The 12,602-nt window shown below is 39.7% G+C and overlaps 1 protein-coding gene across 2 annotated transcripts in view; it reads right to left on the reverse strand.

Moving 5' to 3' along the window:
* ZEB1 (zinc finger E-box binding homeobox 1) overlaps positions 1–12,602 on the reverse strand; it is a 61,082-nt gene that overhangs the window by 46,286 nt on the left and 2,194 nt on the right. The window lies entirely within an intron of this gene.

The raw sequence follows: 12,602 nt of genomic DNA on the forward strand, positions 1-12,602 counted from the left end.
GGGGAGGAGACGAGCCAGTCAGGGTGCAGTGTAGCAATGATGAAACATACAGTTTTCTTCTAGTTCCTAAATGCTTCCTCCTCCCCCACTATCATGATCCCAATTCTACCTTGCAAGTCTGGCTAGACCAGAGGATGTACACCAGTACTGATAGGAACTGGAAACACAGGGAATCCAGATGATCCCTTCAGGACCAGTGTTGTGAGTGGTGATACTGGGAAGGGAGAGGGATGGTGGGCTGGAAAGGGGGAACTGATTACAAGAATCTACATGTGACCTCCTCCCTGGGGGACGGACACGTCGGACAGTGTATGATACGACAAAATAATAATTTATAAATCATCAAGGGTTAATGAGGGAGGGGGGAGCAGGGAGGGAGGGGATAAAATGAGGAGCTGATGCCAGGGGCTTAGGTGGAGAGCAAATATTTTGAGAATGATGAGGGCAATGAATGTACAAATGTGCTTTACACAATTGATGTATGTATGCATTGTGTTAAAGAGTTGTATGAGCCCCTAATAAAACGACTAAAAAAAAGTTAACTCAGATATTGTTGGCAGCTAGTCAGAAATTGTTCTTGTGCTTTATTATCTAGTTCCTTGGCTTCATCCAAACTGAGAAGCACAAGCCAGTGGCCTAATAAAAATAATCTCCGCCCCACCCCACCCCCAAAAAGAAAGAAAAGAAAAGGAAATGCTATCAGAGAGAAACTTGTGTGGCTTGAATGAAAATTAATGAAATAATGTAGTGATCATGACAATTAACAGACAGAGTAAAAAGGGTAAATGTCCCTATCTATAAAGTGATGAGGATTGTACACTCTACTCGGGGTCATCGAATACCGACTCTAGGAGACTGTGAAAAGCACTGGTGGTATACTTTGAAATCTTCAGAGAAATCACTGAAAATGCTACACAAAGAGATACAGTAAAAAACCTAAATTAAAATGAAAAACCAAAAATATCCAAGTGATCTAACAGAATATAGGAAAGTAGAAATAGGAAAATGAAAAACAGAGGAAATAGGACAAAGAAACAGAAAATAAATAAAGTAATTAATTGTTTCAGTGAATAAAAATCACCTAACAAAGCCAATAAAATGAGAGGTAATCAGAATAGGGTAAAAGAAAAGAAAACAGACCTTCATCTATGAGGATAAGGAAAAAGTACTGCTAAAAGTATAGAAACCTTTATTAAACAAAAATATCATATCTTCCATCTAGGACTTCTGAATGCAGTATCTACATTTTTTTAACCTTCTCCTGAGGAATTCTGCACTCTGATTTACACCACATCAAAACTGTCAATTTCAGCAACCTTGAGAGACTTTTGGAGTACTGCGTTGGGGAAGAAGAGAAGTCTAAGGGGCCAGCCAGGGCTGTCCTGTGCACAGGGTAAAGTTCCAAACAACGTCCCCCAGGACAGCCCTGGCTGCTTTCACAGAATAAGTGAGTGTGTTATTGCGGTAAACAGAATGCCTGGCTTTTCCATCCTCACCACTGCAGTTTTCCATTTCCTTAAAGCTTCATTATCACATACCCCTGTGATTCCCAAAGTTCCTGTGTCCTTTGGGAAAAATCTATCAAGAGTGCCCCTTGGCAATCTCAAAAACAGTTGTCATAATCCTGTAAGCTGAGTCCTCTGCTTTGAATGAACTGTGTTCTCTAGTTTCAATAATTCGTCTTCATTCACTTCGTACTGCTTAAAAGACTTAAGTCAAGGGTAAGCTCTTTGAGCTACAATGCCGGGTAACACTTTTGGTGCCTGTTAAAGCAACTGCTTGCTGAGGCTAAGAGAGAAAATACTGAGTCACATATGCTCAACTTTACCTGTTATGATATCAATCAATGGTAAATTTTCAGTCTTTTCCCACTAGTTTCTGGTCTTCAACCAGTTTTGTCAAGGTTAGTTCCCTGTCTTGGCTCATCTTTGACTTTTCCCCTGATTTTCCTTATAATGCCTGATACATACATCTCAAAGCTGTTGGTTTATGTGGATAGCATTCACATAAAGCTTCTTCAATGGTGTAGTGAAGTGAAATTACTTGGTATGGTATGTCTATCCATAACCTTTGTATACAAATAAGGTGTAGAGGACTTATACTCTGCTGAATGACAAAACTGACCAACCCCTGAGTTAAAGAGTGAGCCATCTCAGAAGCAGAACCAGAAGAATCATTCATATGCCAATCAAGAAAAAAAGAATCACTTGTGGAGTACATTCAAGACCCCTGCCTGAAGTGGTGAAGGCAGCAGAGGCCACAGTACTGAGACCATGAGACAAAGCACAGAGGTTAGGCCAAGATCATGAGACATAGCAGTGGGCTTTTCCAGCCCATGGAACAAGTGAAATTTAATGTCTTCAGAGAAATGTAATGCTTGCAGAGAGGGGTGCTCTGTGGGCACCTACCAGTGCTAAAGAAGCTTTGTAGAGTAATTCAGCGGCCAAAGACTGTGTGGCCAAGATGTCCCAGACTAGAGTGGCATACCTGTTGGGATGGCTCAGAAGGTAGAATAAAGGACTCAGTTTTATGATCCTGACTTGATGTAACCTGTTAATTTCCCTAATAATCCCCCATAATCATTGAGTATCGTCTGTGAATTCTGTGTGACATGGCAAAGAATTCTTAAGCTTAGCAGAGAAGCAGAGTCCTGGGAGTGAGGCAGCTGGTATCAGAATGGGGTAAAAAAATGACTGCGGGTAGAGGCAGGTCTGATCTCCACCTTGTGGCACTCGGCCTTGGGCTGGAGGGGAGTTGGATTCTCCTTCCCTTTTGCATAACCAGGGGAGGTCAGATGTGACTTCCAGGGCATTTCCATATAGGGCATCAATGATTTGGGAAGATGCACAGTTTAATTTTGTGAAAAAAACTGATATTAGCCCTTACCCCAAAGTCATCATTTTCCCATAGCAAAAAACCAAACTTTTTTTTTAAGGCATCTTAAGAACACTAAGACAGTACATTACTGAAACAAATGTCAGAACTCTGAAAGTTATCAGGGATAGAGAGAAACATCACATAATAATAAAGGTGTGAAGTCACTTAGAAAGCATGATAATCTTTAATATACAAGCATCTAAGAATTTCAAAATACCTAACATCAAAACTGACCAAACTGAAAAAAGAAAAATATAAATCTGTAATTACAATTGGAGATTTGACCTCTCCTATCTCATTTATTAGATGCCTTGATGGCACCATGGGTTAGCATTGAGCTGCTACCTTAAGGCCAGTGATTTTCACATGCCAGCCACCCCACTGGAAAACAATGCTTATCTATGTACTTCTGTAAAAATGTACAGCCTCACCCCACAGGGTTCCTCTGTGTTGAAACTGCCTTGACAGCGAGTATGGTTTTACGTCAATAATTCAGACAGACCTGGTGAGGGAGTTTTGAAGTGCTTGACTCCGAACTGAAAGGTCAGCTGTTACACTCACCAGCTTCTTTGCAAGAGAAAGATGAGGCGATCTGTTTCCACAAAGATTTGGAGCCTCATAAGCCCTTTGTGCAGTTCTACTCTGTTACACAGGGCAGCTAGGAGTAGAACTGCCTGGGTGCCAGTGGCTTTTCTTTTAGTTATATCTTATTAATTCAAAGAACAAGGAGACAAAGTCAGGCAGGATACAGAAAAACTAAGTAACACTAACAATCAACTGGACCAAAATAACACTTGTAGAACATTCCATCTAAGAGAAGCAGTGTACACAGTTTTTGTTTTTCAATTGCACACAAAACATTCATCAAGAGAGACTGACAGCCAGGACCATAAACCAAAATTTAAAAAAATTAAAAAGTTGAAATAATATAAAGTATGTCCTCCTCTAAACCATAGTAAATCTAAATTGGAAATCAATAATAGAAGATAATAGAAAATCTCCATTTAGAGATTTAACATATTTCTAAATCTATGGGTCAGAGGGAAATGAAAAAAAAATCAAAAAACACAAAAGTAACATATCAAGACCCCAGGCACTGTTTTACCTGATAGCCAGGCACCATCTTCATGACATTTTGTTATAGCATCCATATCTTCTTGTGTTCCCTTCCTGAGGGTGAAAGTACTATTTCTTGACTGCAATAAACCCTGGGGTTTGATGTTTGTTTCCTATTTCCTTAGTTACTTTCAAATTTATCACTAGAATTCTATTATAAGAAGAGCTTTTCCTTCTCCATAATGTTTTTATTTAGACCAATATTTTACTCTAATAATTTTAATCCCATACTACAGTTATTACTTTTGTCACTAAAATTACTCGAGATTTTGCCTTGGGAACCTCTTTCAGGATGCCTTCTGAGTCTACCTTGTGTTTTCCCTGCTCCAGCTGTGAAATCAGCCATTTCACCCGTGAGCCTGTTGTTAGGTGTTATCAACTCAATCCTGACGCAACAATGAGAATGAAACACTCCTCCATCTGGCACCCCCTCATCACTGGTGCTGTGCTTGATCCATTGTTGCAGCAACGGTGCCAGTCACCTCACTGACGGTCTTCCTCTTTTGTGCTGACCTCCTACTTTAGCAAGCATCATACCCTTTTCTACCCTGACTAGTCCCTACTACGAACACTGTCCAATGTACGTGGGATGAAGTCTTACCATCCTCGTTTCTAAGGAGCAAAGTGGCTGTACTTCTCCCAAGACAATGATGTTTGTTCTTCTAGAGCCCCATAGTATCTTTAATAATTTTTTTCAACACCATGATTCAAAGCCATCAGTTCTTCTTTGTTTCCCAGCTTTTGCTCTCATGAACTTGCTGAAAATACCAAGGCGGGGCTGAGTTCAATCAAAGTGCCCACCCTCCTTTTTTGGAAAGACTTTAAAGAGACCATTTGCACCATATTTGCTCAATGCAATATATCGCTTGATTTTTGATAGGTGCTTCCATGAATACTGATTGTGGATCCAAGCAAAATGAATTCCTTGACAACTTCAATACTTTCTTCATTGATCATTATGTTGCTTATTGGTCCAGTTGTAATGATTTTTGTTTTCGTTACCTTGAGGCCTAATCCATACTGAAGGCTTAATTTTAAGTCTTTGCTCTTCACAAGCACGTGCTTCAGGTCCTCTTTACTTTCACATCACAGGTTGTTAAATAGTCTTCCTCCAATCCTGATGCCACATTTTCTTTCATATCGATTTTTCCTCAGACTATTTGCTCAGCATGCAGACTAAGTGTGGTGAAAAGATACCAAGTGATGTACACCTTTCTCAACTTTAAAACATGCAGCGTATCCTTGTTCTGTTAGAAGGACAGCTTCCTGGCTTGTGTACAGGTTCTGCATGAGCACAATTAGGTGTTCTGAAATTCCCATTCATCAATGTGATACACAATTTGTTATGATCCACACAGTCAAATGCTTAAAAAGATTAGTGTTCTCTAGTGCAAATAAAAATGGATTCCTTATAAGTAAAGCTAAAAGGAACCTCTAGAGGTCACCTGACCTAGTTTTAAATTTATTTAATAGATGCAAAAGTGGAACTTGAAACGCAGTAAATGGTATAGTTAGAACTGGAACTCAGGTGCTGAGCATTTTCTTCATCACACTCCACCGCTAGTTGAAGAGGTTTCAGAGAGTACATTGAACGGAATCTTGAGCAATGAGTACCATTTGATTCACACCTAAGGCATACAGTTATTGATGCAGTTTCCTCATTGATTACTTACAAGAAGGGGTTTCAAAATGTTTGTGGGAAATTTCCTTTATCTTTTAATTAAAAATTTCTATGAACTTTTTGAGACAGTAGCTTATTAAAATTGTGATCAAGAAAGCCTTATTACTGTGGACTATCAGCGTTTTAACTACTTCTTATAGAGGAATTTTCATTGTCTTGGCATGTTTTGTAAACTTGAGTGTTTTTTTTTAATTAAATTTTTATTTAAAATTTTAATTGCATATAAAATGTTTAAAAAGCTTTAAAACATGCAAAGAATATATCAGTAACTATTGCCTGGGATAATTTTTTAACCGCATCAGTTTCAAGATATTAACAAACTGTTAACATGCTATGTAAAATAGTAGAACTAATTACATTATTTGTTGTTTATGTATTTAGCATGTCTATGTGTCTGTATATAGATTTAGGCTCAACGTATGAGGGGAGCCTATAAAACAGGTGTCTCAAAAGTAAGGATGCACACAGTGACCAAGGTCTTACTGGCACAAGCAGGAGTTTCTGGTTTTACCACAAGAAAGTTGATCGATGTAAGACAGGCCCGAGAAGCAGGCCCAAGGCGGAACCAATGGAACTGACGGTTTGGTGGTAGTGGTGGTGGTGTCTTGGGGGAAGAGGAGCTGCAGGGAAGAATGCAGCAAGCCAAAAAGGTATGGAGACAAGAACAACTAGGGAACTAAAATCGACAGCGAGTGGGGAGTAGAAATCCTGGTCATGGTGGAGCAGCCGTAATCTAGCTAGAGGAATTACTGAGAGGCAAACAAAGGGTGAGCATGATAGTGGGACAGGAGGAAAGTAAATGGGAATCGAGGAAAGAACTAGGAACTATTTATAGAGGTATAAACAGAGGTGTACATATGTAAATATATTAATTCCTAACAGTAGGGCTATTTATGTACATATATTTATGGTTATACATTGAGGCAGTGGGTGGACTCTGGGCCTCTACTCAAGTATTCTCTCAACACAAGAACATTTTGTTATAATAATGTGGCATTGGGTGATGCCTACTGCCCTGAAACAATTGCTGAAAACAAACTGGGTGCATAAACAAACATGGTAAAGAAAGCAGATGGTGCCTAGCTATTAAAAGATATAGTGTTTGGGGTCTTAAAAGCTTGAAGCCAAACAAGTGGCCATCTAGCATGGAAGCAACAAAGCTGCATGGAAGAAGCACACCACCCTGTGTGATCATGAGGTGTCGACAAGAACAGACATCAGAATCCCAAAAATAAACAGCCTCATCAAGATGAGGAGAGGGGTTCAAGCTAGAGATCCAGATCCCATCTGTGAATAACTGGACGTCCCTGCATAGAGGGGCTACACGGAGGAGAAAATGCATCCAGGGGGAGGTTTAGCACTGACAAAATACACAGCACTCCTCTAGTCCTTTAATCTTTCATCCCCCCAGTGTTATGATCTCAATTCAAGCTTGCAATTCCTGCTAGACTGGTATACAGACAGTGGCAGAGAAGAGAGCTTCCAATATACGGAATTCAGGAAAGACAACCCCCGTCAGAAAGAGCAACGAGAGCAACAATTCCAGGAGGATAGGGGAAGGGATAGAATAGGCAGTGTAAGATATGTATAAATAATAATAACAAAACATAATATATTAAGGGTTTGCAGGGGTGGCAGGGTGGGGAGGGAGGGGATAAAAAGAGGAGCTGATATCAAAGGGCTCAAGAAGAAAGATAATGTTTAGAAACTGTTGATGCCAATAACATGTCTGCTTAAGATAATGGATGTATGGTTTGTTTGTTATAATACATGTAAGAACCCCCAATAATATTATTTATTCAATTAAAAAAAGAGAAAGTATTGTAAGATAGCTATGATAAGTTGGAATATGTCCAAATTATGCTTTATTCCTTATAAAGAAAACTTAAGGCTGATACTATTTTAAGACAATAGGACTTAATTAACCCTATAAATTTAATTTATTTTAGATAGTGAAAATATCCCAGTTTATTTAATACCCACCATAAAAAAATACTGCTTTTATGTAATTCTTGTATGAAGAACTTGATCCCAATTTGAGTCCTTTCACAGGTAAGGAGAGCTTTTTAAGGAATGTACTATATGTCTAGCATTTCAACAGTATGTGTCCAAAATCGTTAAACCTCTGATTTAGTCTATGCTACAGATCTGTGATTATCAGTTTCCTGTGCTGCTCTCTAGCACAGCTGAACATCATTGACAACTTTCATATTTATTGTTTTCTCTTTGGGGACAGAAGGTGGGAGGTCTTTAAGTCAGCACAACTGCTTCACTAACCCTTGCTCACCTTTTAGTACTAGACAGAAGGCTCTTCACTGGGAAAAGGGCTTTCTAACTTCCTCCCGAAAACCTGAGTAGCAGCAACTCCGGCTTCCCTGCACATTGTTCGTGTCTTCTCTCAATAGTAGAAAATCATACACATTCATGCGTACAACTGAAATTGTAAGTCATATTATCAAGACACTTATCACAGTTTTTTTCCTTTTTATATTGTGTAGTAGTGTTTTCATAAGGGTGAGCAAAAAAGTAAGCAACATCAGAATGGCAGTGAAGCATGAGCTCATAAAGACAGAACCTGAAGGTGACTGTGAATGTGGTGGAGTTCTACCAAGTAGATCAAGGGCCTCTTCCGAGCAGTCTGTCCCTGTGGTAGCTCAAGTTCTTTGTTTATAACTTAAGATCAGGCTGGTTTCAGACTTATGTTTCAAATTCAGCCATGAGGATCATCTTGAGAAGGGTACCATGAACCAATTGAAGCACAGAGTTATTTGTTCGGATTTGAAGTCCCATTACATAAATGTGTAACTAAGGGCCACTGTGAGATGCCGAAAGCTAGTTGGCTTTTTGAGGTGTGTTCCTGAAAGCCAGACTATACCTAAAGTTAATGAATGGGGGCTGGCCAGACTGCAAAGCTCACCTGGGAGCCTGAAGCTGACTAAGCCTTATAAGGCATGATGTAATTTATCACATTGCCTAGTGAAACAGATAAAAGCCCTGTGCCCCAAGGCTCAGATGGAGCTTCCTGATTGATAAGAGCTGTCAGGTTCAAACACCACTAAGCTTCATGCTGGGAACCCTTCTAAGCCTTTTCCTATGGATCTCTTTGTAGCCTTTTATTATATATTAAAACTGTTATCACAGGTGGTGATTTTACACACACACACAACATGGTGATGTTGGTGAGCAAATTATAGTATCTAAAATCTAAAGAAGGAAGACTCAACTAGATGGATTGACATAGTGGCTGCAACACAGGGATTGGTGCGTCTAAAACATAACCGCTGTGAGGATGGTGCAGGGCTGGGCGATGTCTTATTCTGCTGTCCATGGGTCTCTGTGAGTTGGAACTGACTTGGTGGCACCAAATAACGAGAAAGTAGTGAAGACTGGCTGATCTGAAACAGGGGAGTCATCTGGGTTCCCTAACTTGTAGCTGGTACCCCGATTAGGGTACAGGCAAACTACAAATTTGGGACCAGCTTATCTGGAGTCCCTAGATGACACCAATGGTTAAGTGCTTAACTACTAACCAAAAGGTTGTTGGTTTGAATCTACCCAGAGGCTCCTCAGAAGAAAGGCTTGCCAATCTGCTTCTGAAGTGAAGGGAGTCACGTGGACTCCTAAGCTTGTGGTCGGTGGTACCTGCTTAGCTAGCCTAGGACGACTAGTTAGAAAGAAAGTCTTCATGGACAACTGGGGTCTGAACAGAAAGGGGAAGGAGGCTATGATTTCCAGAGGACACAGCTGGCAAGTGGAGTGAAATCTGTTGTCTCCTACACAACTTGGCATCAGAAATGGCTGATCTGAGTCTCTTTGGGCTGATTTGTACAGTCACTTAATAATGCTTGACTAAACAATCCACTAAGAGTTAATATGACAAAATAATAATTTATAAATTATCAAGGGTTCATGAGGGAAGGGGGAGCGTCTGGGAGGGAGGGGGAAAATGAGCTGATGCCGGGGGCTTAAGTGGAGAGGAAATGTTTTGAGAATGACAAGGGCAATGAATGTACAAATGTGCTTTACATAACTGATGTATGTATGGATTGTGATGAGTTGTATGAGCCCCTAATAAAATGATAAAAAAAAAGATTAGAAGAGTTGTAGACTGTAGATTAGATCTAAAGATTCTAAATAAGGATTGGACTGCCAGCTAACTGAAAGGTCAGTCATTCAAACCCACGAGCCACTCCATGGGATAAGGTTGAAGCGCTTTGCTCCCATAAAGATTTCAAGCTTTGGAAACTATATAGGTTCACCGTAAGTGGGAATTGCCTAGAGGACAGAACGATTTTAGGAGTTCCTAAGTATGTATTGTAGTAAGAAGTCTTGGCCTGTCTTCCTTGCATCAATGTGCCATGTTACAAATTTGTGCATGTTTTCACAAAGAAAAGTAATTTTTACCTAGTGAAACATCAGATTATCTTATTTATGGTTTTCAATGACAGCTGCTTATTTTAAACTGGTCAGCATTGTCTTTGAACAGAACACATTTTGCGTTTATTGGTTTGTTCTGGTTGGACAGCTTGTTTTAAACGTGGGGTGTCACATAAGTCTGTAGGTCTTTTTAAATTAGGTATGGTAAAAGCCTAAAATAAACACTTTATGGATGCTTGGGAATGTACTTTATTCTCAAAAGCAATATGCTTTCAAATGAAATTGTTTCTTCCTTTATAGGAGTTGTAAATAATTTAAGATCCTAAGCATGTTCTCTATAAAAATTATAATGAAGAATATGTTAAACAATAATGATTCACATGCAAATAGTTACACTAATATAGAATTTAGTGTACAATTATAAATATCCTGTGATTTGGGTATCCAATTCACCATAAGACTTGGTCAAATATAACTTTTAAGGTAGTGTGTATACAAGTTAGAATATGTTGCTTTTTAATCACTACATGCTTTCATAATTTTTGTCTACCCATATTAATATTTTCTGCTTCCAACATTAAACAATTTAGAAAACTAAGAGAAGGAGAAGCTGTTGTAAACATGTGCGCACACCTATTTTCGTTCTCATGGTCTTCCTGATGTAATGAGAGTACCTTTTTAAAAAGGATAATTTCCTTTAGCCATGTATAAAGAGTAAGCCTCCTGGTGATAAATTCACTGGGCTTTCCTTCATCTGAGAATGTTTTAATTTTCCCTTCATCCTTGAAGGACGTGTGACCCCCATCTCCTTCTGGTCTCCCTAGTTTCATACAAGAAATCCACTGCTACTCAAATTGTTTTTCTTCTGTACACATCATTCCTCTTGTGCTACTTCCAAGACTGTCTTTAGTTTTAAGAAAATTGGTAATAATGTGATCGATGCACATTGTCTTTAGTTTTAAGAAAATTGGTAATAATGTGATCGATGCACATTGTTTTGGATTTATCTTGTTTGAGATTCACTCAGATTTTTAAATTTGTAGGTTTGTGTCTTTTGCCCAATTTTGGAATTTTTCGGCCATCATTTCTTTGACTACATCTTCAGTCCCACCCTCTGTCTCCTCTTCTTTGAGCCTCCAGTGACATACATATTAGAACTGGTCCGTGAGTACTGTTCCTTTCAATCTACTTTCCTTGTGTTGTTCAGATTTGGAATTTTCTATAGTATCTTCAAGAATATCAATTCTCTCTTCAAGTCCCCCTTTTGCTATTAGTCCAGCTACTGAGCTTTTTATTTGAATATTTATTTTTTCATCTGTAATACTTCCACTAAAAAAAAAAATACTTCCACTCGATGCTTCTACTTCCTATTCTTTGCTGAGAGTTTCAATTATGTTTCTGATTGTTAGTTTTACTATGGCTGCTTTAGCATCCATGTCATTTCAATGTTGCTATCTGTTAACTGTCCTTTTCCATTCAAATAAAAATCTCCTGGTTCTTGGTATGACAGGTGATTTCTAGCTGAAATGTGGACATTTGGTTATAACGTTAGAAGATAGAGGATTTTATCAAAACCTTCTGTTTTAAGATCTCTCACCTCACACATTCTGGTAGAAGAAGGTAGGTGTTGTCTCTCTATAAAAAAGTGGGAGTCACCCTGGGGTGAGGACCAGGTAGTATGGTAGGGGCCAGACCAAATCAGGAATACATATGGTAGACAACTAAAAAGGAGGGGGGAAAGGAAAAAAATAAAAAAGAAATGGGTAGCGGGGGAACAGGGCACTAACCCACCCAAGGGGAGGGTATTGTTTATATCTCCACAGGCAAAGAGAGGGACCAGACTTCAATCCGGTGCTCCAAGATGTGAAAGCAACATGCCGGCATGGAGTAGGGAGCCAGTGGAGAGGTCTGAGAGGCCAGATACAATCCCTACTATGTGGACAGCTGCCCCTCCCCCAGAAGAATTTATTTCAGTGGACAGCACTGAAGCTGCAGCTCAGGGAGAGGGACATGTCTGATGGGAGCACATGAAGGGGAAGAAAGAGAGAGTGGAGCACATCCTGGGCCACCAGGTCTTGACGACGACATTCCCACTCAGAGCAGCCAATCCACCGAGAAGACCATATGGCCGGCCCCACTATAACACACAACATCCCTCACTGATCCATAGCCCTACAGGGGACAATACTGGAGACACATTGTGGGAATTGCACCCAATCTGATCCCACCACACAGAGGCAAAACACTAAGGGCATGCAACAGAACAGAGCAACAATGTCCCCAAGGAATACCAAAAATAGACGTTGGGGTCAGGGCTTGGAATCCCATCAGATTTGACCAGAAAACATTCCTAAAGGCCAACAAGCAGGCATTGAACTAACTACAAGCTTTGCTTTTTTGGTTGTTGTTATGTATTCTTTTGTTGCTTGGTTGGTTCTGTCTTTTTTGTGCATGTTATGATCTCTGCAGGACTGTCTAAATAAGAGAGGCTGAATGAACAATCTGTAGGAGAAAACAACGGGACCGACAGTTCCTGGGGGACATGGGAGAG

The sequence above is a fragment of the Echinops telfairi genome, unplaced genomic scaffold (genome assembly GCF_000313985.2).
Source record: "Echinops telfairi isolate 266 unplaced genomic scaffold, ASM31398v2 ScPeMD7_31;HRSCAF=116, whole genome shotgun sequence".
Classification (NCBI taxonomy): Eukaryota; Metazoa; Chordata; class Mammalia; order Afrosoricida; family Tenrecidae; genus Echinops; species Echinops telfairi.